The sequence below is a fragment of the Plutella xylostella genome, chromosome 3 (assembly GCF_932276165.1).
Source record: "Plutella xylostella chromosome 3, ilPluXylo3.1, whole genome shotgun sequence".
Lineage (NCBI taxonomy): Eukaryota > Metazoa > Arthropoda > Insecta > Lepidoptera > Plutellidae > Plutella > Plutella xylostella.
This window is the reverse complement of record NC_063983.1, coordinates 4,407,712-4,433,939: the sequence shown is the minus strand read 5'-3', so window position 1 is coordinate 4,433,939 and position 26,228 is coordinate 4,407,712. Positions and strand designations below refer to the sequence as shown.

Below are 26,228 nucleotides of genomic sequence, written 5' to 3'. Positions count from 1 at the left end.
TTACCAATGCTACGGGTTTGAAGTTACAGCTCGTATTTTACACATTTAACTCGCCAACGCTCTTCAACCAAATCTTACTGTCAATAAACCACCGTCACGGCTTGAGCCCTTCACCACGCTGTCTCCAAGGTGGTCTTCAACCATAACTGCTTTACTAACAATACTCCGCTTTTTTATCTCTCTTTTTACCTCCACATATTCTGAGACAAACGATCCGTCATCGTTCGAGAGCGCAACATTTGCGTCGCGTCGTACACTCGTAAAATCGAGATGTTTATGATTATGACATTTTGGCTCCCAATCGTGTCGTCTGCGCAGCGAGTACGTGGTACGCAGCGGATGAGTGTGTATGCAGGTTTATTTCGGATGCGTTACAGGAATCTTGGAATGCGAACGTGCTGTTTGTACCATTGAAGCTACTAATTCAGGGGAAAATTTCGCAAGCAGCTAGGTGTACACATGTCGAGAGTACGAACCATTTTAATCATATTCATACAGTAAACAACAAAGCCGAAAAAATCAAGACAAAATAAAATACCTATTTCGTCGAAAACAGTAACAAAAGAATCTAAAGGCGAGACATTTGAGTTTGAAAAAGGTACAAAGTCGTGTCACCTTCACGGCATAAAAAGAAACAAATGAAGCCTACGCGGTGCCCACGCCGCCGCAGATAAAACAATGCCGCTTTGATCTGTCACCCCAACACTTGTATGGACTCTGCGTACAAACAAACAATGATTATTCCATCAAGCTAAGACTGAGACGACAAATGTAAGCAATTATGGGGAGATACGTTCAGAAGCTTCACTCCGGGCTCGAGAAAGTTGCGCAACAATTTGATAATCGAACCAATTTCGAGAAGTGTGCGACAATTAAGTTTATTTCGGATGAAGACCGTGGGTTAATGGAGCGAGTTGGCGCGGGTGACGTCATCTGTTGGATGTTGTTCGAGAAGGCTTGCGGAATTATTGCTATTAATTAGGAAGGGCGTGATTTAATTAAATAGGGCGCCAATCACGGCGTGATCGTCGTCGGCTGAGACTCGACAATCGCCGCGATGAACGTCTTTGTTACTGTTGACGACGTAGAGCTGAGAGGAACTAGAGGTGGCGGTTTTAGGAATTTATAACAGTACTACAAGACAACACATATCTAATCTATTCCATTGTATTTTGAGGGGGGGGAGGGTAAAGCTCCTGTACGTGGCTCTTTCGAGTGGAACCTTTTTTGTACTTATGCCCCTAATTTCAGCTCTGTCAGCCTAGAATTTTGTAAAAGCTGAGGCTTTGTGCAAGAATATACATATTATATCTTCAACAAAAATAAAACTAGTTTTATTTTTCAAACTAATTAGATAAACCTGTACATCTGCATCCGCCCCAATCTGTGATAACATTCCACTTAGAATCCTATTCGTCTAATAATTAATTTTGACACAACATTCCATCTTATTCCTAGCTCTACATCCTTAAGAAGTAATACCCTCCTTACCCGACGATAATGGAGTCGGATAATTTTAATTGTTCGCGAATGCTGAACGGAATGCCCCGGCCACGTGGCGCAGTGCCTGACTTTATGGTCCCCGGGTGACGCGGAGTCTATCTTGTTTGTGATATTGCCACGGAGGTTGCGAGATTAATTTGCGAAAGGAGGTTTGTAGTTCTGCGGTTCTCGGGTTGGAGGGGGGTGGTGCAGGCAGCTCGTAAAGATTTGTGGACTTAAAGGAAGGAGTATAAACGGGTGAATTAGTCTCTAATCAAGGCTAATATGAATGTAAACGGCATCAGCTTACTGGACTAGACATAGACAACTTATTCTGTAAATAAGAAACAATTGAAAATCAATTGCATTGTCCATTGTAATCAATTGTCCATTGTAATGTAGCAGCTCGGCAGGAGCTGGTCTGGATCACCGGGGAGCGACCCCTGGGCGAATCGACCTGCCTGGCCTCCCCCGAGAGTAGGGGTTGGGTGCTATATTGTAATGTGATACTTACCCTTATGACTAACGTCTCTAGTGCTTAGGGCTGGTACCTACCTAATAACTCTCAATTAATATGTACCGGGAAGCGGTCTTAGACTAGCTCAGCTTGACGCCGGTCTCTGAAGGAGTGCCCGGTCGCCTGGGGGATCTACAATGACCGTGAAGCGGTCCTAACTATCCTGATCTTGATCCTGAGGCCCCTGGAGGGAAATAACCTCGGTAGGTGTACGGGGTGAGAATGAATAATGCGGATTAATTAGTGTAACACAATTCAGGCGGCACTGGACCCGCTTTATTTACAATCAAGTTAACTTATATATCTAAGGTACTTACAGCTTACGTACTTAATATTAACACACTACACAAATGCACAAATACTTATCACGATTATTGATATTTATATTGGTCGGGCCCTGAAGGGGCCTACGCGGATGTTCCTATCTTAATAAGGGGAAGGATACAGGGTACAGGAGGTCGGGCGAATACCGGTGGTGCGTGTGGACTTGTTCCAGGGTTTGTGGAGTGTATTTGTGTCGACAAGAATGTGGCTGAAGGCCGGTGTGTGTTCGGTGATTGTATAGTTCGGTACTTACACAGATGCTTTAAACTAGGCAACCCAGGCATCCATGTACGTATCCGGGGGACCTCGGTCCGCTAATTAGGCAGCCCACTGTGTCGGGTCTAGTCGGGTATACGGATGCTTTAAACTAGGCACCCCAGGCATCCATATATCCGAGAGACCTCGGTCCGTTGAGCAACCTACCTCGCGGGGAGACCGGTGTTGTGAGATTAGTGTGCGTGAATAGATTACTTGAATAGATACGGGTGCGGGGAGGGATCTCGGGAACGGAATGATCACTCGTCGGAATAGGAGGTGGCGAATGGTTCTCTAGCGGCGGTCCGGCGGCTATTTATAGGCGGGTCGCCCCGCGCCCCTTGTATTCTCCGGAGTCGTCTGTGTGGTGCCCCGCCTCGTCTTGCACACGCCGGGCGCTCTTGTGGCTGCGGTGTGAGGGTAGGTGTGTTGGACGGTTGGTTTGTAACGGCTCGTAATGTAGCAGCTCGGCAGGAGCTGGTCTGGATCACCGGGGAGCGACCCCTGGGCGAATCGACCTGCCTGGCCTTCCCCGAGAGTAGGGGTTGGGTGCTATATTGTAATGTGGTACTTACCCTTATGACTAACGTCCCTAGTGCTTAGGGCTGGTACCTACCTAATAACTCTCAATTAATATGTACCGGGAAGCGGTCTTAGGCTAGCTCAGCTTGACGCCGGCCTCTGAAGGAGTGCCCGGTCGCCTGGGGGATCTACACTGACCGTGAAGCGGTCCTAACTACTCTGATCTTGGTCCTGAGGCCCCTGGAGGGAAATAACCTCGGTAGGTGTACGGGGTGAGAATTAATAATGCCGATTAATTAGTGTAACACAATTCAGGCGGCACTGGACCCGCTTTATTTACAATCAAGTTAACTTATATATCTAAGGTACTTACAGCTTACGTACTTAATATTAACACACTACACAAATGCACAAATACTTATCACGATTATTGATATTTATATTGGTCGGGCCCTGAAGGGGCCTACGCGGATGTTCCTATCTTAATAAGGGGAAGGATACAGGGTACAGGAGGTCGGGCGAATACCGGTGGTGCGTGTGGACTTGTTCCAGGGTTTGTGGAGTGTATTTGTGTCGACAAGAATGTGGCTGAAGGCCGGTGTGAGTTCGGTGATTGTATAGTTCGGTACTTACACAGATGCTTTAAACTAGGCAACCCAGGCATCCATGTACGTATCCGGGGGACCTCGGTCCGCTAATTAGGCAGCCCACTGTGTCGGGTCTAGTCGGGTATACGGATGCTTTAAACTAGGCACCCCAGGCATCCATATATCCGAGAGGCCTCGGTCCGTTGAGCAACCTACCTCGCGGGGAGACCGGTGTTGTGAGATTAGTGTGCGTGAATAGATTACTTGAATAGATATGGGTGCGGGGAGGGATCTCGGGAACGGAATGATCACTCGTCGGAATAGGAGGTGGCGAATGGTGCTCTAGCGGCGGTCCGGCGGCTATTTATAGGCGGGTCGCCCCGCGCCCCTTGTATTCTCCGGAGTCGTCTGTGTGGTGCCCCGCCTCGTCTCGCACACGCCGGGCGCTCTTGTGGCTGCGGTGTGAGGGTAGGTGTGTTGGACGGTTGGTTTGTAACGGCTCGTTACATTCTCCCCCCTCAGCAGAAGAATTTTTACCTGGTAAAAATTCACAGGTCATGTAGATACATACAAGGAAAAACTAAGAGAACGGTGCATGTACTGGTGCATTTGTTTACAAACGGGTTCCTACTTTATCATCTGGATTCAGGATATATTTTATTTACTTAGATATTTATATCAGGTTAATTTTACACAGTATAATATTATTAGCTTTGGTAAAAAAAAAGTTACATGGTATTGTCCATGAGCATTTCATCCCTGCTTGGTGCCGGTAAGTTCGGACGGAAACGGTATATTATATTCGGGGTTCTTTTCTACATAAAAGATGTGAATATTTTGTTTTTTACAAGACATGAGCAAGGATAAAATGCATGGTTGGTTTTACTTACATTGTAGGCTATGTGTATATAACTTATTGTGTACTGATATACATTTTCCTGTTAATTACATTAGGTATACGGTTTCAGCTTTACGGTTTTAAATTGTTTACATATCAAATAAATTAAAATTTATACGGCATGTGCCCTTGCGCTGGAATTTACTCGGTCGGTTTGACATTGACACTTGACATTGACTTGACAACTAAAATTCTAACCTGTGTACGTTCACAGAGTAACGTATTGGGCTGCGTTCAAAAATTTACAATCTTTATTCTAAGTCTGAGCAAAATTTTACTTGCGACTTTGATGCAATAAGGTGGATGTTATACGTTTAACATATCTGTGTGTCTATTATTTACTTATATTATATTATACTACGGACGGACGGTGTAAAATATGTGCATTTGCGTTTACATTTTTACCTATTTCTATATTTTCAATATAGATTGCGGTTTTTCGGTTGTATATTTATAATTAAATTACAAATTATACATTATAAGATTTATACGGTGCGGTACGGAATGACTAGGTCATAAATATACAAAGGTTTTAACTTTTTACGGCTATTTGTCTTCAATCTTCATTATGTTGATGATTGAGGGTAGGTTTGGAATTATCGGTTCGTTCGGCATCGCATGAGTACCGCGGCTAGGCACATCTGGCGATGGGTGATGACGTCATCGGTAGGTATCTTATTGTTTCGGTTCGGTGGAATACGGTTGCGGCGAGTTTGATGACAATGATTTTAGGCGTTCTTTGTACTTTTTCATGTGATGAAGAACATCTTTGTACATCCCGGGCCAATAATATGTTTCGGCAATGCTTTTTAGGATTTTTCCCGTGGTCACGTAGCCTGTTGTTGTCGGTTCATTAAGGTGTTGTTCGATAATCGACCTTCTCTTCAGTGTCGGAACGCATACTTTCCACTGCGATTGTGCATTGATCTTGACCCCGTATCTCGGATTTACAATTCGTTTATGGAGTGAGCTGTTTTTAATCATAAATGTTGGGTCGTTTTGAGGTGAATTTCGAGTTTCAGACATTTTTCGGTCGAACCATTCTTTTCGTTCCTGTATAGACGCTGTGTCGGGATACCTTGGTGGATGTTGTTGTTTAGGTTTTTTCTTTTGCTTGCGGGATTTTGATTTTCTAGGGCCGGTAATTTTATTATTGTTCGGTGGTGTTGTTTCTTGTGTGACTAGCGGTTCCTGTTGTTTAGTTTCATGGATTTCTTCTGGCGTGTTTTCGGTATTATTGTTCCAGACTATTGTGGCTCCTGCCTTTCTTAGGAGGTCTATCCCTATGATAACTAGGTTTGGCGGTGAATAAGCTGGTAGTACGAAGAGTTCGTGTGTTAATTTTCTCTGCCGTATCTCAATTTCTGGGTCTATTTTGAGTTTCACGTCCATGACTCTGCCATCTGCGACGGTTACTCGCATCCCTGTGACTTTTTCTGTGTCGGCGTTTGTCGAGTTCTCTTCATAAATGTTTCTACTGATGTATGATCTGGTGGAGCCTGTATCAACTAACGCTCGGTATGTGATTTTACCTATTTTCACGTCTTCGAAAATTCGTTGTTCCGGTCGGTTTTCTTCGGCAGTTATGTTCGTGTCTCCGAACTTGGTTTCTCTTCTGCAGCAGTTGCGCGTTAGTCTCCCGAGGACTCCGCATTGGCTACAGAACAGTACTTGCCTGTCCCGGCATTCCTTGTGTGAGTGGCCTGTTTTGCCACAGTTCCAACAGCATGTGGTCTTGTCGTATTTTTCGTGTATTTTACGCGGTTCTGGTGATGTTCCTGGATGATTCTTCGGTGTCTGGCGGTGTCGGTCTGGTCGGTGATTCCACTGTTGAGATGAGGATTCTTCTGTGATCTGCTCGTACTCGGCTGCCTGTCTTATTAATTCCCTGAGGCTGGTGAAGTCTTGCTTCTTGATGTAGTACTTGTAGTTCGCGTTCATGTTTTCGTAGACTCTTTCTTCTTTTTCGGTTTTGGTAATTTTTCCGTACCTTCTCATCAGGGTTTGTATGTCGGTCAGGTAATTGACGAAAGACTCATGGTTGTGTTGTTTTCGTGCGATGATCATTTCGAGCAGGTTCTTCTCGTATCCCGCCGGGTAGAAAAAGAGTTTGAATTCTTCTAGGAAGTCCTCCCACTTTTTCCAGTTGTCAGAGTTGTTCCTGTACCATAACAGCGGTTTACCTCTTAGTACTTTAGGTAGTACCTGGAGTAATCGGTCCTGCGGGACGTCACCTGATGACGTCAGTTCATCCAAACGCTCGATGAACTCAACCGGGTCGCATGCGGTGTCGAACGATATATTCCATTCCCTCACGATGGATGACAGGTTCAGCTGGTTCGCGGTTCTGGTCTGGTCTTCGGATGTCATCTCGAAGGTCTCCTCCTCTTCTTCTCTGATGTAGTCGGACAGCTGCTTCCTCAGCTTGTCAACGGTTAAATTTACGGTCGGTAGCTTCCTTTCCCTACTTTCCCTTATTAATTCCTCTTTACTAAGGTTATAAATCCAAGAAGTTGGCATTTGATGCTGTATATTTACCTACTATAAAACGGGGCCAGTTTGTAATCGGTTACGGATATTTAAATAAAAATGACCAACAAAATTTTATTTGCTCTTTACTTTTGAATTGTAATTTTTGTGAAACGGGGTCGGTCGGTCGGTTGTCGGTCTATTTTTAGAATGATTACGGGTAGATATTTAAGTTGAACGGTTAGTCAGTCGGTTGGTTATTTCTAGTGAATTACGTGTTATTACGGGGGGGCTAAATAGTATTAGATATTAATGAGAATATGTGGATTTTTCGTTGGGCGCCAAATGTAATGTAGCAGCTCGGCAGGAGCTGGTCTGGATCACCGGGGAGCGACCCCTGGGCGAATCGACCTGCCTGGCCTTCCCCGAGAGTAGGGGTTGGGTGCTATATTGTAATGTGGTACTTACCCTTATGACTAACGTCCCTAGTGCTTAGGGCTGGTACCTACCTAATAACTCTCAATTAATATGTACCGGGAAGCGGTCTTAGGCTAGCTCAGCTTGACGCCGGCCTCTGAAGGAGTGCCCGGTCGCCTGGGGGATCTACACTGACCGTGAAGCGGTCCTAACTACTCTGATCTTGGTCCTGAGGCCCCTGGAGGGAAATAACCTCGGTAGGTGTACGGGGTGAGAATTAATAATGCCGATTAATTAGTGTAACACAATTCAGGCGGCACTGGACCCGCTTTATTTACAATCAAGTTAACTTATATATCTAAGGTACTTACAGCTTACGTACTTAATATTAACACACTACACAAATGCACAAATACTTATCACGATTATTGATATTTATATTGGTCGGGCCCTGAAGGGGCCTACGCGGATGTTCCTATCTTAATAAGGGGAAGGATACAGGGTACAGGAGGTCGGGCGAATACCGGTGGTGCGTGTGGACTTGTTCCAGGGTTTGTGGAGTGTATTTGTGTCGACAAGAATGTGGCTGAAGGCCGGTGTGAGTTCGGTGATTGTATAGTTCGGTACTTACACAGATGCTTTAAACTAGGCAACCCAGGCATCCATGTACGTATCCGGGGGACCTCGGTCCGCTAATTAGGCAGCCCACTGTGTCGGGTCTAGTCGGGTATACGGATGCTTTAAACTAGGCACCCCAGGCATCCATATATCCGAGAGGCCTCGGTCCGTTGAGCAACCTACCTCGCGGGGAGACCGGTGTTGTGAGATTAGTGTGCGTGAATAGATTACTTGAATAGATATGGGTGCGGGGAGGGATCTCGGGAACGGAATGATCACTCGTCGGAATAGGAGGTGGCGAATGGTGCTCTAGCGGCGGTCCGGCGGCTATTTATAGGCGGGTCGCCCCGCGCCCCTTGTATTCTCCGGAGTCGTCTGTGTGGTGCCCCGCCTCGTCTCGCACACGCCGGGCGCTCTTGTGGCTGCGGTGTGAGGGTAGGTGTGTTGGACGGTTGGTTTGTAACGGCTCGTTACATAGTTTCTTTCTTCGTAGTTAAAACAATTGCTTTCATACTCAGAATAACAACATAAACAACAGCTTCTGGTCATATGTTTTTTTTTTCCAGTTTCAAAACAGTCACAAAAACTTTATCCATTAAAACAGCGTTCACGCCTACAAACTACACACAGCGCCCCCTCGAGAGTGCAACACAAAACAACAAACTCTCATAAAAATTTACAAGCAAAGCGTGCGCCGTGTCTCATTACTTTCGCGAAGAAGTTAAATTCTTTAATTCTGCCGCAATTAAGAGTTGGGGCTGAGTGTCCGCGCCACTTCCACCCGCCGTTAAGGGCATCTGCAGTCTGCACTGGGGGCCATTCTGCTACCCGAACACCGTCTATGTACAGTCAAACTACATATAAAGTCCTGTGAGTTCTCAAAGAGTGCGATTTTGCTATAAGACTTTTTATAATCATCAGTTATATATTTACTTACTTTTACATACATTTTAAAAATAAAACACCGATTGATTATGGATTTTAACGGATTTTTCCTTTAATAGATATAACAGATCGATTAAATACGATCTTAATCAATTAGTTAGGATCCCTTTCCGTTTCCACGACTTTATAGTTGGACTGTACTTTGAGAACCTCAATACTTAACTAATACACTCGCAAATGAAAAAGTTAATAAATTAATAAAGTGTATGATGAAATGTACAGGAAAGTGAAGGAAGTGTGGCAAGAGTGCAGGTTCATATTCCCTGCCCCATATTGTGTCAATTACCGATAGTTATCTCAGACTAACAAGAAGAATATCAAATCAGCTGCTACTAATACTAATCAAACTAATAATCATATGACTGTAAGTATAATCTTAACAGACATAAATAGATGCAGAATAGCAGAAATGGAACCGCACTGTGATGCTTTCACTATTCTAAGGCATTTTTCAGCTTAGGTTCTGTAGGATATATAATTCAGCTTAGTAATAATGGGAAAATGCTTACTACTTGCTACTGCCGCTAAAAAACGACTACTGCTTACTAAAAAAAACGTATATTTGTCCATTTTCAATTCAAGGCGGGTGCCACGGATGCTCTTTCGCTATACAAATATTAATCTAATAATGTTATCATTTATTTACCGTAAGCAAAATTTAGGAAATTTTAAAATTACTTGCTCGTTTTACCATGCAGGTATTTTTTTCAATTAATAGGTACCTAGGCTACCTAGATAACAGTATTTTGTTCATCTGTTGTAAAAATATTGCAACATAAGAAAGAACCCCCCCCTTATCCCAACGGAGAGTAGTTTGTATAAAATGACGTTTATCAGAAATTTTTATATTTATACGATGAATAAAAACATTTGACTTTGACATAAAATTATTTTATTTACGTAATAGCTAAGCTAGCTTTCCCAAGTGAACCCTATTCCCTCGCAAGTAATGGGTAGGCGGGGATGATGATTTTATTTAACAGAGTCTATATTAACCCGACGCAATTAAAAACGTTAACGAGCTTAAGCTGTAATGACGAGGGACCTTATTCTCAGAGTATAGCAACGTGTTAAAAAGTAGGATATGATATAGGGTATATAAATACACACCATCGAATGTAAATAATACATAAAAATAATTTATAAGTTGTAAGTGCATATTTTTTCACGGATTTAGTCGAAAATTTACAGTAAAAGCGCAAAAAACTTTACAAAGAACAATCACTTTCGTATTTTTTTGTCTTTTCAAGAAATTTAGTGACCGACCAGAAAGTATTTAGTAATAACTACAGCATGAGCTGAAAATATATTGCAAAAATCTTGAGAATAGCCACCCACTTGCTATGACACATAACTCGAGAGTGATGCGAATTCAAAGGCGGGCAGTTTTGAATATTACGATTATTATTATTACGGAGCAAACCCCGACTTTCTTACTATTTATTGTTTAATTAACCCGGCGTTATTGCCGGCGTCCGGCTCTTATTACCCTATTAGCAGTTTTAAAAATAACCCCCTTATGCTGAAATTGTTTATGCTATCCGAAAACTCAACAAAATTAGAAAGTTACTGCAAAATATTGTCATTGGCGAGTTCAAATTACTTTTGTTTATTTATTCAGCTAATGATTTAATTAGATAACAAAATTTAAGTTTTTATTTAGATAATAAAGCTAAAGAGCTTAAGTCCTTATGAGAACTTTAATTGTCTCTGAATTTCACATGACACCCCTAGAGGGTTCATTTATCAACAGTAATAAAAAATATAGGTAGGTATACCTACTTAACAGAACCAAATATTTTAACCACACTCTCAATAAACTCAAATTCTTTAACCACATTACACTGGATTGGATGTATTCAAATCAGAGCGATACGTAAATTGCGGTTGTATAGAGGTTCTACGGAGGTTCTACAATAGTGAAAAGGAAGCACAGTGGTTAGCCGGAGTGGTGTCATTAGGGAAATTGTGATAGCGTGCGGATTTGGGAATAGCTTTGAAGTTACAGTCATGATCATGATATTATTGTTGTAATGTTGATTGAGAGGCCTTAGCATTTTTTAGCGTATCAGTGACAAACATGTGGAGCTGTACTAGTAGTTTCTCATCGTAAAGAAAGGATTAGCTAATCCTAACTATCCTTCCTAACTAATATTATAAATGCGAAAGTAACTGTGTCTGTCTGTCTGTTACTCTTTCACGCCAAAACTACTGAACGGATTTTAATGAAATTTGGTCTAGACCCTGGGAAAGAACATAGGCTACTTTTTATCCCGGAATTCCCACGGGAAAACTTTTTAAGGCGAAGCGAAGCGCGCGGGAACAGCTAGTCAGATAATAATTATGTTGCCAGCATTTGCTGGAATATAGATATGGATAGCTTCTTTCTTGCAAAGTAGATATTCTAAGATGTTAATAGTAATTTTATCGGATCAGTGGAGTTACCACCACCGAACATTGACCATTAACTATCCTTAATCAGCGTCACTTGCGCTTGTCAAATCTGACGTTACTTGTTTGAAAGTTAATTGCTAATGTATCGGAGGTGGTACGGTAGGTCTTAAAACGTATGTGGTGGCTGGAGAAGAAACATCAGATCACACACTGAGGTCAAAGAACCTGTGAAGCTATGGGATGAAGATTGAAGATATCTGTTACAGCTATTGTACCTTCTTTATACGCGGCCACAAGTCTACAACAATCAGTGGGAAGCGTTCGTTCTCTAAATTGGGTTGTTTATTGCGTTGATTTCACTACAAACATTTAATTCTGATAATGGCCCTTTAAATACCTTTACTGCTTCCGTATAAATTACGAGCCATGCCAACTTAAATAACCTATTGAACTGTGAAACAGTTGAATAATTGAATTTCGTAGCAAATCATGAAACAATGTTTTGTTGCATTACAGAATAATTTCCAATTTTTGTAATCTTTAAATTTTGTTTATGTTAAATGTGAAAAACGGTAGAACATAGTGTAACTCTTAATCCTATACTGCCACCAAGCTTTATTTGTTATGTGACTGGAAGCAAAACTGCAAATTATTTTAATTGGTAATGCTATGCTACATACGATTACAAAATTTTATAAATTAACACGTTACGTTTGCATATTTTTAACATTTATAGGAAAATATTTAATAACACAGAATCCGTGTCTATTTTCCCTTGTTCCCGAGGGAGCACATCAATAACAATATAGAAAGATTATTGATGTTATTACAGACCGGATGCCTTTGACTCCTAACCTTACCACATCATCACCAGTCTAACTTGACCCCTGACATCTTTCTAACACAAACGAAACTGCATACTAATAGTTTCAGATTGCAATATTCTGGATAAAAAAATACAAAATATATAAAACTTAAATAAAACCAGAACCAGCTTAATCACATTTTACATTACATGTTACACTTTTAGTAATAAAAAACTAAAATTTATCTTCCATTTTCCAAATATATATTTTGTCCTCGGGGTCAAGTTTTTTTGGTTACATTGCAAGTGATATGAGTGAGCCAAATGACACGGTGACTGGCGCCATCTGGTGTCGGCTATAAAACTACCCTCGAGGAGACTCGTGTAGTTCACTGACATTTCTTGTATAGTGCCACAAACTTATCTGTTCCGGTGAGAGCTCCCGTAAATGTCTAATATTTCTTGATCCTATAAGATTTTAAGTTAGCCTGTAGTGGTAATTCACCCTTTCGGTTTTAATAAATCCATCTAATCTATATCAATATATAATTCATAGGTAAGTTATGAGATATGGATCAATTTAGTTCGCTCTCACCGGAACAGATAAGTTTGTGGCACTGTAAGGAGTCGTATATAATCGTACATCGCTATTGTGTGTAGTAGGTCTATGGTTTGGTTAGGGTTAGCGGAAACGCCTCACATGATAGACTTATTTTGACATTCAAAATAAAGTTGTATGAGCTCTGCGAAATAAAGAAACTAAAATTTGGAAAGCAAGTAACCCACTTTTCGAAGTACCTACTTGAATTTTTTAGACTCATATGATAAGGTCACGAACCGTTACGACCGGAAGGTCGGTACATCTAATCAAATTCTAAATAATTGAAACTCAAGTCTAGTCTACCAAATAACATAATAGTTGACTACCACAAGATCTAATCTACATTTAAATCGTGGTCAATTACGGAGTGGAAACCTCAGTGTAAATGGATGTCTAGTTGTCCGTGGGGCAGTTATCAGTGTGCTTTATCTAACTGCTTAGAATACACCCCCCGAGTTACTTCTGAGGTTAATTTCACACCTGTATTTTATATATTTCTTAAAATAATTGGCTGATTAATTTAAAAATATTACTTTTATAGCTTTACATAGGTAATTGAAATGTTAATATATCTAGTGCTATCTAATACAAATTAATAAGGCATATACCTAGGTATAATTTCCATACAGATATAATAATAAAAATTCAATGAACACTTGCCTATAACAAATGTGAGTGTACCTTTATACCCCAGGGTACAGTTGACCCCTCACTATCTCGCATCGACCCCCTAATGTTCTAACTTCATTGTGGTGTATGGAATATACAGTATGAAGTTGATTTCATAACTAATGTCCATGCATGTAAGGGTCGCTGTATAGTGCAAGCGAGCTAGCTGTGCTTTAGTTTGTGAAGATATTTAAGTTTTTATAAGGTGGAATTCTATGAGTGACGTACCGGTGATAGATGAATGTACTCGTCACACTGACCAAATCTTATTCTGGGTAACATGTTAAAACATGAAAAAATATCACCCTATTATACTGAATAAAAATGAATGGATTAAGCAACTCATATTTTTGTTCATATTTTCGTTAAAAGTTGGTCTCATAATGAAAATTGTCGGGTACATAGACTAATGGAACCGGCAACCTGTTTCAAAAATTTCAATCTGTATAAGAATTATGTTAAAAAATAATTGTTTGTTCCTAATCTTTACATAATCTCAAAATAATTCTTAATGTTGATCATGTAAATTGTACCTATGTCTACCATAATGAGGAATATCGCTAACAGTATACGATGACCTTTATGAAACCAAAATTTGTGCAATCATTCTGGCCATTAAACCATTATATATTATTACCGATAGCTTTTAGATGCTATCATTTTCGCTCTTTATTACTAAGGATATCTGAACAATTAAATATTATTGTTTGTTTTTATACATTGCTAAATAGATGGCTCATATTTAAGTTTTAAAAAATTTACATTGCTAGCTTTTCTAATTGAATTCGCATATTATTTGTTACTAACATTCATCACGACCCATCACGTCCCCACTGATGAGGCACGTACGGGTCTCCTTCCAATGAAGCAAGGGTTTAGGCCTAGTCCTACATTTCTATTCTATTCTATTCTCTGTGGGGGTGTAAGTACCTGCACCTGGCTCTCTCGAGTGGAACCTTTGTGCATATCCCCAAGGTCTAAACTGCCTTCCTAAGCTTGGACCATTTCCCACCACGCTGGTCCACTGCGGGTTGGTGGGTTCACATATCTAGATGTGCTAAATCTAGATATGCAGGTTTCCTCACTTTTTTTTCCTTCACCGTAAGAGCGATGGTATACATGGTAGAATAGATAGATAGATAGAATATTCTTTATTTGCACACACACATGAAATAAACTTACATAACTTAAATACTAACACATATGTACAAAAATGGCGGCATTATCGCTTAAACCGATTTTTTCAAGACAACCTTAGGGTGGAAGGATATTTATGATCAAAAAGGGGTCAAGTGTACTAAAGAATTCTAAAATTCTAAATTTTAATTCTATTGTACTTAAGTTAAAAGAATTCATTGGTACATGTCAGCGCCGGGATCGAACCCGCATCTCTTGCGTGAGAAGCGGGCGCTTACCCGACTGAGCTACCACCGCTCTTAGTCCTACATTATCATCTGCAATTAATAAATATAAACAAAACAAAAGCGAAATCCTTTCCGTTTAATATTCTATCCTTGAAAATATTTTTTCCCCTGTGAACTGCTACGCGCTACGCCGTAGTCAATTCGTAGGCCTTCTATCGTAGACAGTATCGTAGCACTTGTTAAGGATTCAGACTTCTTATTTTTTCTCTCTCTATATGCCCCACTGATTCACCCTCTCTTGGCTTACTAAACTCTTTTTTAACACTCTGTATTTTCAAATAATTTCAAGTTAGTGGCAGTGGTTAAGCCAACAAGGCATCCATGCGGAATGTCCGCTGTATAATCCAACACAGGAAAGCTCTCGCTCAGCACATATTATTATTCCTTATGTACATACATAAACATACAATGTTACACCGTGTATGCAATGCCATCTATTGAATTAATTAGAGTTTAGCTTAGTGCCTAGATTTCATTTGTTTGTGATAATATAGTATAATGCATACATTTGGGAGCCTTACAGAACATACACATACTATATGAAGCATTTTATACCAATACCATTGTTTAAAATTAACTATTTCAGCGTAAAAAGGTGTTAAATAGACATGAAACAATGAAAAATAAACGCACTTTATGTATCTTATCATAATTTTACGTTTTTGGATAGTATATACGATACGTATCAATTAACATAGGTATACCTTACCATAGCCATAAACTTATTTTCCTACCTAGTTTTTGAATCCAAAAAGGTAATAAAACAAGGCATTATCATAATTTAATAACGTACACCCCGCACTAAGGAGACACTATCTATTCTATCTTTAGTTGGAAACGTGAAACTTCATACATAATCATAACCCGTTAATGCTGCGTCATAAACTAGGGTTGCTATTCTGCTAATTATTATTATTAAATTCTTTATTGCACATAAATTAATTTTGTACATAGGCGAACTTAATGCTAAAAGCATTCTCTTCCAGTTAACCTTGGGCGTTGTGGAGAAAGTGATAGGTAGTGCGAAAGACAATGAGGACAGTTTAATTTTGTTTAATATCTATATTGTTAAACACTAGAATATATACTTACTTATACATAATATTATAAAATAAACATATACTTACATACATAATTTAAATATATAGTTACTATAACAAAAAATAATAATATCATCGTCTCACTTACGGCTAATTCAGTTAATTTACTTATGAACCGCGATAAAAAATATATATTATATTATTATTATTTATAAACACAAGATAGCAATTACTTTATTTCTTTAAAAAATAAAGAAATGTTTCAAGATGTGCTATTTTCCCTCTAGGCGCCATCTTATCTTTTCACCTGTACACTTCTGTTGTAAATTAACTAACGTTAACAGAACGGGCCGCAGCTGAATAAATTATCACGGTCAGGAAGCATTATGACGGTTATTTGTCTGTGATACCGCCACGTCCGCCACGATGCACGTCGAGCTGTTTCCGAGAATAGGCAAATGGGGTGTCTTGTGAAGGGTTGGAACTTTGAAATGAGAATGGCATTTTAACGTCTTCGCGCCTTCCAAGTTCAAAGGCCAAGTTTTTCTTTCAATTGAAAAGTAAATACAGAAACGAAATCTGAAACACTTTTAAGGCACTTTCTAATTATTTATGTATTTCTACTTTTAGATTTATTTATCGGCGTTGTTAAGATACTTACTTATGTTATACAAGGTGTTGCAAAAAGGGTATACTAAGCCGAGAAGGGTTGACTCGGGGAGTCATTCTCGTTCGTGAATTTTCAAAGCTCGTAGAATAAAGAAAACTGAAACGATACGGCTTTCCTTTTTGTATATTTTCAGCATATAATAAGCAGTAACTAAAAGTCACGTTCCACACATCCTTACACTCTTCAGTACCTGAGCCCATACCTACACTAGCATGTAATCTTGGCCTATAAACTGTTGTGATAACTTGGCCGATAGTGAGGTAATTTCTAAACGAGTAATGACACCTATTAGGGTGACCGCTCGACATCCTGCCATAAGTACAGGGGGTGGGGACAACCTACTTTTTAAAACGATTTTCTTGCGGAAAAATCGCCTTTGTTGACAAGATAGCATGCTGGAGTAAGGTGGGGAAATGATAAAGATTAACGTTGAATTCTGTAGTGGTGAAGCACAAAAGCTGTATTAGACGGTCAGGTAATTGATTGTGTCATAAATTGGTATTGATGTATTGATAAAACATATCCATCCAATGAACGCGCTAGTGATTCAACCAAAAAGGAGATTCAACCAGATGCCTGCGACACATACACCACTTGTGCTTGTAAGCACTCAATAATTTAACAGTTGCAAATTTTACACATTTAAATGTAACACAAACGTAAAACTGTGTAATTCAATACTGAAAAGCGATACAGAAGCGATCCTAGACATTGAATATCTATAATAGTTTCAAAATCTATTTCCAAATGTTCTTACTCATTGAATATTACCTATTCCTGGTTGAGTATCCTTTCCAACAATGGCCACAACTTATTAAATGACCATACGATAACCCGTAATAAAAAAAGTTAAACATGTCTCTAATTTGCTATACTTATATATGACAGTATTAACTGCGGTGGTCCATGTTCGACCGTTACGTGCGAGTCAAATGTTCAAAAAAAGAATTTCGTGCATTTGAACAAAGAATTACGTTCCAATTAACAGTATGACAGCATGAAGGTAAGCATGTAGTTTGTATATTTGGCCTGAGTAATGGCTGGCTAGAGCCGGGCGAGTCACGCATGTCTTTTATCCAACACATTTTCTTCATTAGCTCGACCGCCTCTCGTGTTTGGAACTGAAAAGCTTAAGGTCTTTTCCTTTTACGACGTGACACAGAAACGTTGCTTACTGCGATGGCGCTAGTGTCTACTCGGTACTAGAGGGTTACTCTATACACTGATGAAAAACGAACAAAAGAAAGCTTTCGTGCCATCGGCACGTTTAATACAAGTAGCAGCAGTTCCGAAACCTAGTTTTTCGTCATATAGCGTTATCCCCGTGTCCGTTTCTTAGAATGTTTAGTTCCTGAAACACTGGCTTGTTTGAGGAAGTCCTTGTTTGCGAATTAATTTGGAAGTTATAGGCAGCGAGCCTATACCACATTCGCGTGTGTGGCGACGTAAATCACCGGATTGTCACTCGGCCGACTTATAATTTTATTGTCGGACGGCGACACGGCACAGACGCGGTCACGCGACGATATCTCACGGAGCCTTATCCTTACTACATTGTTATACCATTGTTATACTGGCGAGACAGTATCCTCGGCCGATCCTCTTTAATTTGATGTACAATAGTTAGGTATCTATAAAACATAAAAGAATTTAATAATATTGCTCCGATTCAACAGCCAGAGATCCCAATCACCTTCGCACTACGTGAGAAGATTCAGCATATCAGCCGGGCATGTAAAACAGCCAGGGGGGTCATTCTGTGAATCGACGAACGTGAACGATTTAGAGAGTAGCCTTATTGCGCCTAGCTCTCTCTAGTAGCGTCTGTCATAGGTATCTGTGCAGCGATCACAGGATTCGATACTATTTTCGAATCTACACAAACATACGGAAAAAACAAATGTCACTTTTGGAACTGACAAATTTGCCTTACATTTTTGACAGTGACAGTTGTCGATAATGTTCTTTTTTCATATGTTTGTGTAGATTCGAAAATAGTATCAAGTTCTGTGATCAAGCTTCTGAGTCCAGTTTTTTTGCGTATGTTGAAACAACCGTATACGCGCCGTAGATCTACGTGTATGACTGCTAGGAACAAGAACCAAACTGCTTAATTGGAATAACACCTCAACTTCATTCTATGTACAATATGTACACGAATCTTTTATTGTCCCTGCTTTAATTACCGACTTATGACTACAGTTATAAACTTATACGATAGCTGATCTGAGTAGAGATTGACCGTGTCTAGACTCTTTCGTGAGAGATTAATTATGATAACACCACATGATTGAATGTAATAGCTTCTTAATGAGGGTTTTTAAAAAAAAATGACTGGTATCTCGCCATGGTTAAATTTTACTTCCGATGTTTTTCAACGTCATAATATATTAATGTATTCTTTTATCTCGGATAATAAATAGATGAGAGCAAATGTCAAGTTGAATAAAATCTGGTAAGTACACTCACGGGCAATGAAATAGTTCCACTCACAAAAAGCCGGCACCAAACGACCCCAATTTTTTCCAACATTTAATTTAAAATTTGATTAATAATATATGATTGTTTTTAGTTGGTAATATCGTGATATGATGCTCCGTTAAATGTACTTCAATGCTGCAGAAGGCGTCATATAGCTAGCTTTTTCCGTTTAGAAGTAATTTGGTGTTTTTCTAAGTGGAACCTTTTCATTGCCCGTGAGTGTATTAATATTTCAAAACTTGACATTTGCACTTGTCAATTTAGTATCTGATATAAAAATAGACATTAGTAATAGCAGAATTTTGTATACATAATTTCCTGAAAAAAGTATGTAAGTACGTTATTATATAAGTTTCATTAGTTCACTATGTATTTTTTTATCAACAAAATGTTAGTTAAAGCATTTTGTTAGTACATCAGGTATGTATATTTAAATTAACCCAAACTGAGACTGACATGCGATCCATCCATTTAATTCAGTAATCAAGCTGTTTCACTGATTCACCCACAAGATGATCTAAATAGATTTGCTAGTAAATGAAAAGAACAGTTGTGTTGTATTAGCATTTAATTGAGTACTAATTGACGGAAACTTAATGAAGACTAAGGGCATATTTTTCAATGGTCAGATAAGTCCTATCTGAGGAATAAAATTGTTGCTGTCGCACCTGAATATTTGTATCAGATAACAATTATCTGACCATTGAAAAAACAGCCCTAATACAAGTAGAAATCGTTTCGGCCCCTATTTAATAATTCTTATTTTGAATTTTATTCTAGCTTTGAGTTTTTTTATTTGTCATATTATGAAGTATATGGGCGAGTAAGCGTAATTTCATATTGATAAATGTGGGCATATATGTTATTTAATAAAATATTACATTTTAATAATTAATCTTCGGAAAGAAAATATACAAGGTGTTGCAAAAATCGAAAGGTGGACACTTTCCCGATTTCAAAATTCGGTTGCAGATTTCCGAAATCCGTAATTTAAAAGTTGCCCAGGATGACTCCCCGAACCACCTTCTACCGGTTTCATATACCATTTATGCAACACCCTGTACATGAGTAGCGACTCATAAGACAACAATTCCCTACAAAAAGCGGTCGGGCCGGAGCTGTAAGTCCAGTGTAGTATTTACGAGGACGCGAGGCGAATTCCCACACGAATGGAAATGCCGCAGTCACTCGAAGATAAGGGTAATAACGACGCGATGTCCGACCGAACCACGTATACAGGAGGTACAGCTACCGTACCACCACTGACGTGTAAATGTTAATATGTGGGGACATCTCACACACGGCCATCCGACCCCAAAATAGACATAAGCTGTGATACGGGTGTGGGACAGCTGATATTTGTTTGTGTGCAATAAAGAGTATTTATCTTATCTTTATCTTACATATATTATTACCTAAATAGATAAATGACAACTACCCTGGGCGTGATTCGAACCCGCGGCCCTAAGCTTCGGAAGCAGCTTCACTACCAAAATCCTTAAGGAACGTCGCTAGCCTGTTAAATCTAACGTAACGTGCGGGTTTTTAAAAGCAACAATATATTATCAACGCATGGCTGTCCCGGAAAACATAGCTTCTCCTTAAAATAAAAAATCCTGTGAAGGAAGACACCTGAACCCCTCTCAGTGGGTCAGGTTTCTGTGCAGGCCACTGTACCTAAGTAAATACGCTTTTTACTTCGCTATACTGCGATAGTGGTCTTAATAATAGAGTGGTTGGCAGCATTCTTTCTTCGAATACTGAAAAGGGGTTGTCTCAAGGAAAAAGATTTAGACCATTCTAATGGCATACAATATTCATACAACGAGTGGAGGCAATTAGCGAAGCTTTCCATACTTGGTATGTTAATTTTACACGAGGCACCTATCTTTCTACTTGTTTAAGAATAATTGTTTTTGACCTCTAACTGCGTATTGTAAATATCTATAAATAAATAAAGTTTTGAAGTAAACGCCTCAATAACTAGAATTACACATTTGAAATCCAATTTCACTCAGGTCATTATCACAAAATAGCTCTAATATCCGAATCAGTAACCAAAGCCCAATTTTGACTTAACAAGTTCAACTAAACCGCTCATTAATTTGTCACATAACAATCCGAAACATTTCCTTTTTGACCATAAAAAACAAAATCTCATGCCATTAAGGCGGGGACACCGAATATCTCAGTCATAAATAGTGAAATTTGGGTCTTAACATGCCGTAATCATATTTATGGTCACCTTCGCCCGCTAACGAAGCCACCATCATCGCGCACCCATAAGTCAAAAGTCACGAAAGACTACGCGTAATTGACGTTACTACGCAATAACCACCCTTAATCAAAACGATATAACTGCTATTATCAAAATGCTTAACCTATTTCTAATATATGGCCGGTAAAACGGCAATTTTGCCTCCGTATCGCGATTAATGTACAAAAATGTCATGTAAGGATTTCAATGTTTATTCGCATAAACAGTTCAACATTCTATAAACATTTTATTGGAGCTATTAAGACGGAGTTATGTGAACTGAACTCTCTTAATTGTGCCTAAATGTAACCTTTTAATATGGGCCGAGTAGCCATTTAGATATGATGAAAAGGTTACTTTCGTACATATACATATATACCTATAAGGTATATGTATAAAATCCCATACATACCAATACCTGTATCTACTTTCGTTTATCAAGTTGAATAGTTTGGTATTTTTTGCTATGGAGGCCATTCTATTGATTATTGTTTTCAACATATACTTTTGATGTTTTCTCATCCCTATTGATTATACCTGCATTCACTGAGCTGAACTGAACTTACCTATTAACTCTTCGAAAAATGCTGAAAGCTTTTCAACTATTGGTGTTTATTTATTTTCAATTTTGTTAAATATATTCACCGCAACACACACACAACATATCTACAGTATGATTATGTATGATCCACACACCAAAGTATAATTCCCGTATCCAATTAAGCTGACCTGGTTTCCCTCGACCATATCTTTGTCCACCTCGTGCCGTGGCGACGACACGCGGTGACTTGAGACGCACTAATACGTCACACCACACGGAATATAATATGTAAAAAGTATGTTTATTATTTTTAATGAGAACCAACAATGCACGAGAGAGCCCAGGGGTTTTCCTTTCCGGATTGTGAGTTATTAATTTTATCGAATCCATCACAACCTTGAATATTGTATGGTTATAAACATTGAAATTTGTAACACAGGCAGCTGATCCAATTCAAAGGTAAGGCAAGATGATATAAGTAATGGCATGTTTTGATATTCTAAATTCCTCTAATCATCGCTTTAGATTGTTCATGTCCAACCCGGTCCAGTATAACATATACAATTGACAACATTTCAAAATTTTATACAGTTGAAATTCGAAAACCATTTAGAGATATGGCTCTAATATTCACAAAAAAAAATGTTTCCGATTTTTCTATTGATTTATTTCAGAGAAAAACATAAAAATCTAAATTATCATTCGTGACATCACGATGTGGCATAATAATTAAACGCGCTTTTACTTCTAAAACATGAACAAAAAAAAAACATGTTATGTCACTTTGACAATGACAATGACAAACGTCACTCAAATGTCTGTCACTTTTATGTGTCTTTGTCAATGACGGAAGTTTGTGATTGGTCCTTACCACAAAATAAAGTTGAAGTTGAAGTTGATTGGTCCTTTGTTCATGTCAAGTTAATGTCATCCAACTTTTTTTTTTAGGTTAGGTAGGCAACGAAAATATTTTTATCCAAAGCCTCGACGTGACGTCACTCATACTATAAATATTTTGAACTTTGAAATTAAAAAAATATATTAAAACATAGGAATATTAAGAAATAAAAAAATACGGGTCATCTAAATTTGTGATATCTACTCGAAAATAAAATAAAATCGGTGAGCATTTTATTTGAAATGTTGTCAATTGCAACACCCCTATAATGTCAGGTAAAATGGCTGTTGTTAAAAAAACACCGACTTCTAGAAGTGCTCAAATCTGCGTCAAAACTCATAATATCTTATTCCTTATCAGAGTCGGCTGAAGATCGTTAGTTCAGCGTAGCAGAGTGATTTCAGTTCATTAAGCCACCGATACCGGGACCAATTACGTTAGGTACCTTTTTATCACCAATTAAAACTCGTTACAATCGAAAAGCGATCCAGATGCGAAATGAATACCCATTCGCTGCGCCTGCGCATAGATTGGTTCTAGCATTGATATCAATAGCTATAAACTTGTCTAAGCTATAAAGGCTATTTGACGTTTTCAGTTTTATGCGCTGCGTGATTTTTTATCAGTGGTAAAGGTCGATCGCCGTAGGTAAAATGTTCTATTGTCAAAAACAAGAGATCACTGTCTAAAGATCAAATAATAATTATGTTCTATAGATCCCTAGATTGTTATGACTTCTGATGACTGAAATATTACACCATCATATTAATACTGTTAAAGAACGTGCCATTCACATAAACATCATAAATGTTGTGTCTTGTTCTTGTATGACATTTCGGTAGGGATATTTATTATGACTGCCACTGGATACTGCAAATAAATATTGTATTACAAAGTTAACAAACTAATTCTTGTTTAGGCAACGATGTACTTTTTTGGATTACAATTATTATTTTCGTTTCTAACTTAACATAACCTAATCTAGGTAAATACCTACTTATTATGTGCCGTCTCTTCCCATGGAACATCTATAAAAAACTATCAGTATAATTAATTTCTCTAATTAAGTTCTCACTGTAACAATACAAATACAAGTGAGCCCTCTCTTAACTAAATACTTGTCTATTTAAATCTCCAGAAAAAAAATACATCCTAAACATGGAAAAAATCTTATCTAAAACGTTATCCGTAGACTTGTCTTCGGATCATCAATATCGTTATCAGAGTGACAGATGGAGAGGCTGGGGACGCCATTGTCCGAGTGAGGGATCGATGTCAGATGCTACATGTGACCGAATGATACTCACTCGATTAATCGAATCAATAGTAGGATGGAAACCAGATTTGGGGAGATCGGCATGAAAATGGAAAGTTCTTGAAACTCACTTTATTATGATAATTGAATCCTTTATTACATAATAATATAATTAAATTTGTACATATTTATGCAAACTTAATGCTGATAGCTTCTCTACTTCTCTACTAGTTAATCATTAAGTACCTAGTTAGTAATGTAATGATATTATGAATGTCAAAGACAGCCTGTCTGCCACGGTTTGGCCTAACTTCTAATTGGAATCAGTCTTTTGTGTCTACGTTCCTAGACGTTTTTAATGACTAATGACCTAAAACTGCTGTCATTATCTATATCTAAATCACAAAGGGTTAATTACAAAAACTGCGCAAAACATGACATTATGAAGTCAAGCACTGATTGATCACAGTAATAGGGTTACCATCATATTTTACACTTTACAGCTCTTGGTTATAAATAAACATACCTATTCTAGGTCGTTAGTTGACTATTCAGACTGAAGTTGGCTACTAGTGGATGGTAGGCCGTCTTACCATTTCGTGTCCAAAAGCTATTATCATAATAATCGCGCGACGCTCGGAAGTCAGATAGTATCGCATCGCAGCCAGTGGACAATAACCCTTACAAACACTCATTAAAAATAATTAGCATAAACACTATAGAGTGACATAAAGAATTTTACTGTTTCTATAAGTGGGGGTGGTGGGAATTTGGGGCAAGATTTTGGGGGAAAAGATTGGGTTATGAATGACGTTTGTTTCACATTTTTTTTGGGTTGAGTAATGAAATTGAAATCATTATACGTTTTCGTCTTGTTGCGGGGATGGATATGCATGATTGTGAATTGATTTTATTATTTTTAATTATTATTTTAGATATTGATGAGCTGGTGATGAAAATTCGTAGGCTCATCGTTGAATTATTGTTATCAATTTTAAAGTATGTTTATGCAAAACTGTGGTTGTAATGGCATTAACCTTCATCGATCAGCCTACGATGGTATGTAGTTTGCAAAGATGATCAAGACAAAATCGGTGCAAGTTGAAAGTTGGTAAATATAATGTAGGTACGGCGGGCTACCACTTGCCTGTGTCACAAATATGGGATAAATTTCGGAGGATTGAATTATAATAAGTGTAACTTGGTGTTTTGCGTCGCAATGCAAAAACGAATGTCAATTATACCAATAAAAACCGAAATGTTAGAGGTCATAGATGATAATAAACTTGACCTTCAAAGTTCAGGGTCAAACGGGACACTTATCGTAATATGCTATTGCATTGACTAGGATTATCGTGACCAATAGATGGTAATGGACCTCTGCACTTACCACAGCCAATGCTGATGTTTATTGGTAAGCTAAATCTGTAATCGGTATATGTACGTTAGTGGCTCTTTCGACTTAATTTATCTTTTTATTTACATTAAACGCGTATGTACATAGCTATATTGGTACAATGGCAACAGTAATTTATATATTTTTTGTAAAAAAAAAATAACATTTATAGTTCATAGTTATTTTAAGTAAATATTTACAAGAAATTTGTGAATTTTACTTTTCTTTCTTTATGCATAGGTACTTGGTTCCATTCCAGATTTTCATTTCCTGCATCAATAAAAGTACCATATACATACGCGAGCAACGAAAGAGTTCCAGCATAGACTAATGTCTATGGTTTCAGTGACATACATCGTGTCGATGGCGGAGCTCGATGCGATCTGCCCGGCCGCGGCGGATACGCCGGCCCCTGCTCCTGCGCCTAAAGCGAAGGCCGCGGTCACTGATGCGGCTTCATCGTCCAAGGCGAGGGTTAAAAGGGTAACCAGGAAGTAATCGCCATATTCCTGATCTTGCGCATGTAATCCGGCCCTTGGTACCTAATAATTCGCACTGTTTGGTAGTTGGTACCCTCTGTTTCTAGTTTAGTTTTCATTCATTATTTTGCAAGCAAATGTTCTCTTGTGACAATTGTGACATGTGTCGTGTTTACTTGTCTTGTCAATGGAGTGTCAATGCCAATTGCCAATGTGACAGTACTGACAGTGACAGCTGACTTTTTCGTGCGTTCATCAGCGTTCATTCAGTCATGACCCAGTCT

General features: G+C 38.8%; 1 protein-coding gene and 1 long non-coding RNA gene across 3 annotated transcripts in view; both read right to left on the bottom strand.

The window, feature by feature from the left end:
- Window positions 1-26,228, bottom strand: part of LOC105380101 (histone-lysine N-methyltransferase PRDM16) — a 113,830-nt gene that overhangs the window by 78,326 nt on the left and 9,276 nt on the right. The window lies entirely within an intron of this gene.
- Window positions 3,522-5,018, bottom strand: LOC125488832. Its single transcript, XR_007266521.1, has 2 exons — window positions 4,578-5,018; window positions 3,522-4,224 (listed from the first exon to the last, which is right to left on the bottom strand). It is a non-coding gene; the product is annotated as an uncharacterized LOC125488832 (long non-coding RNA).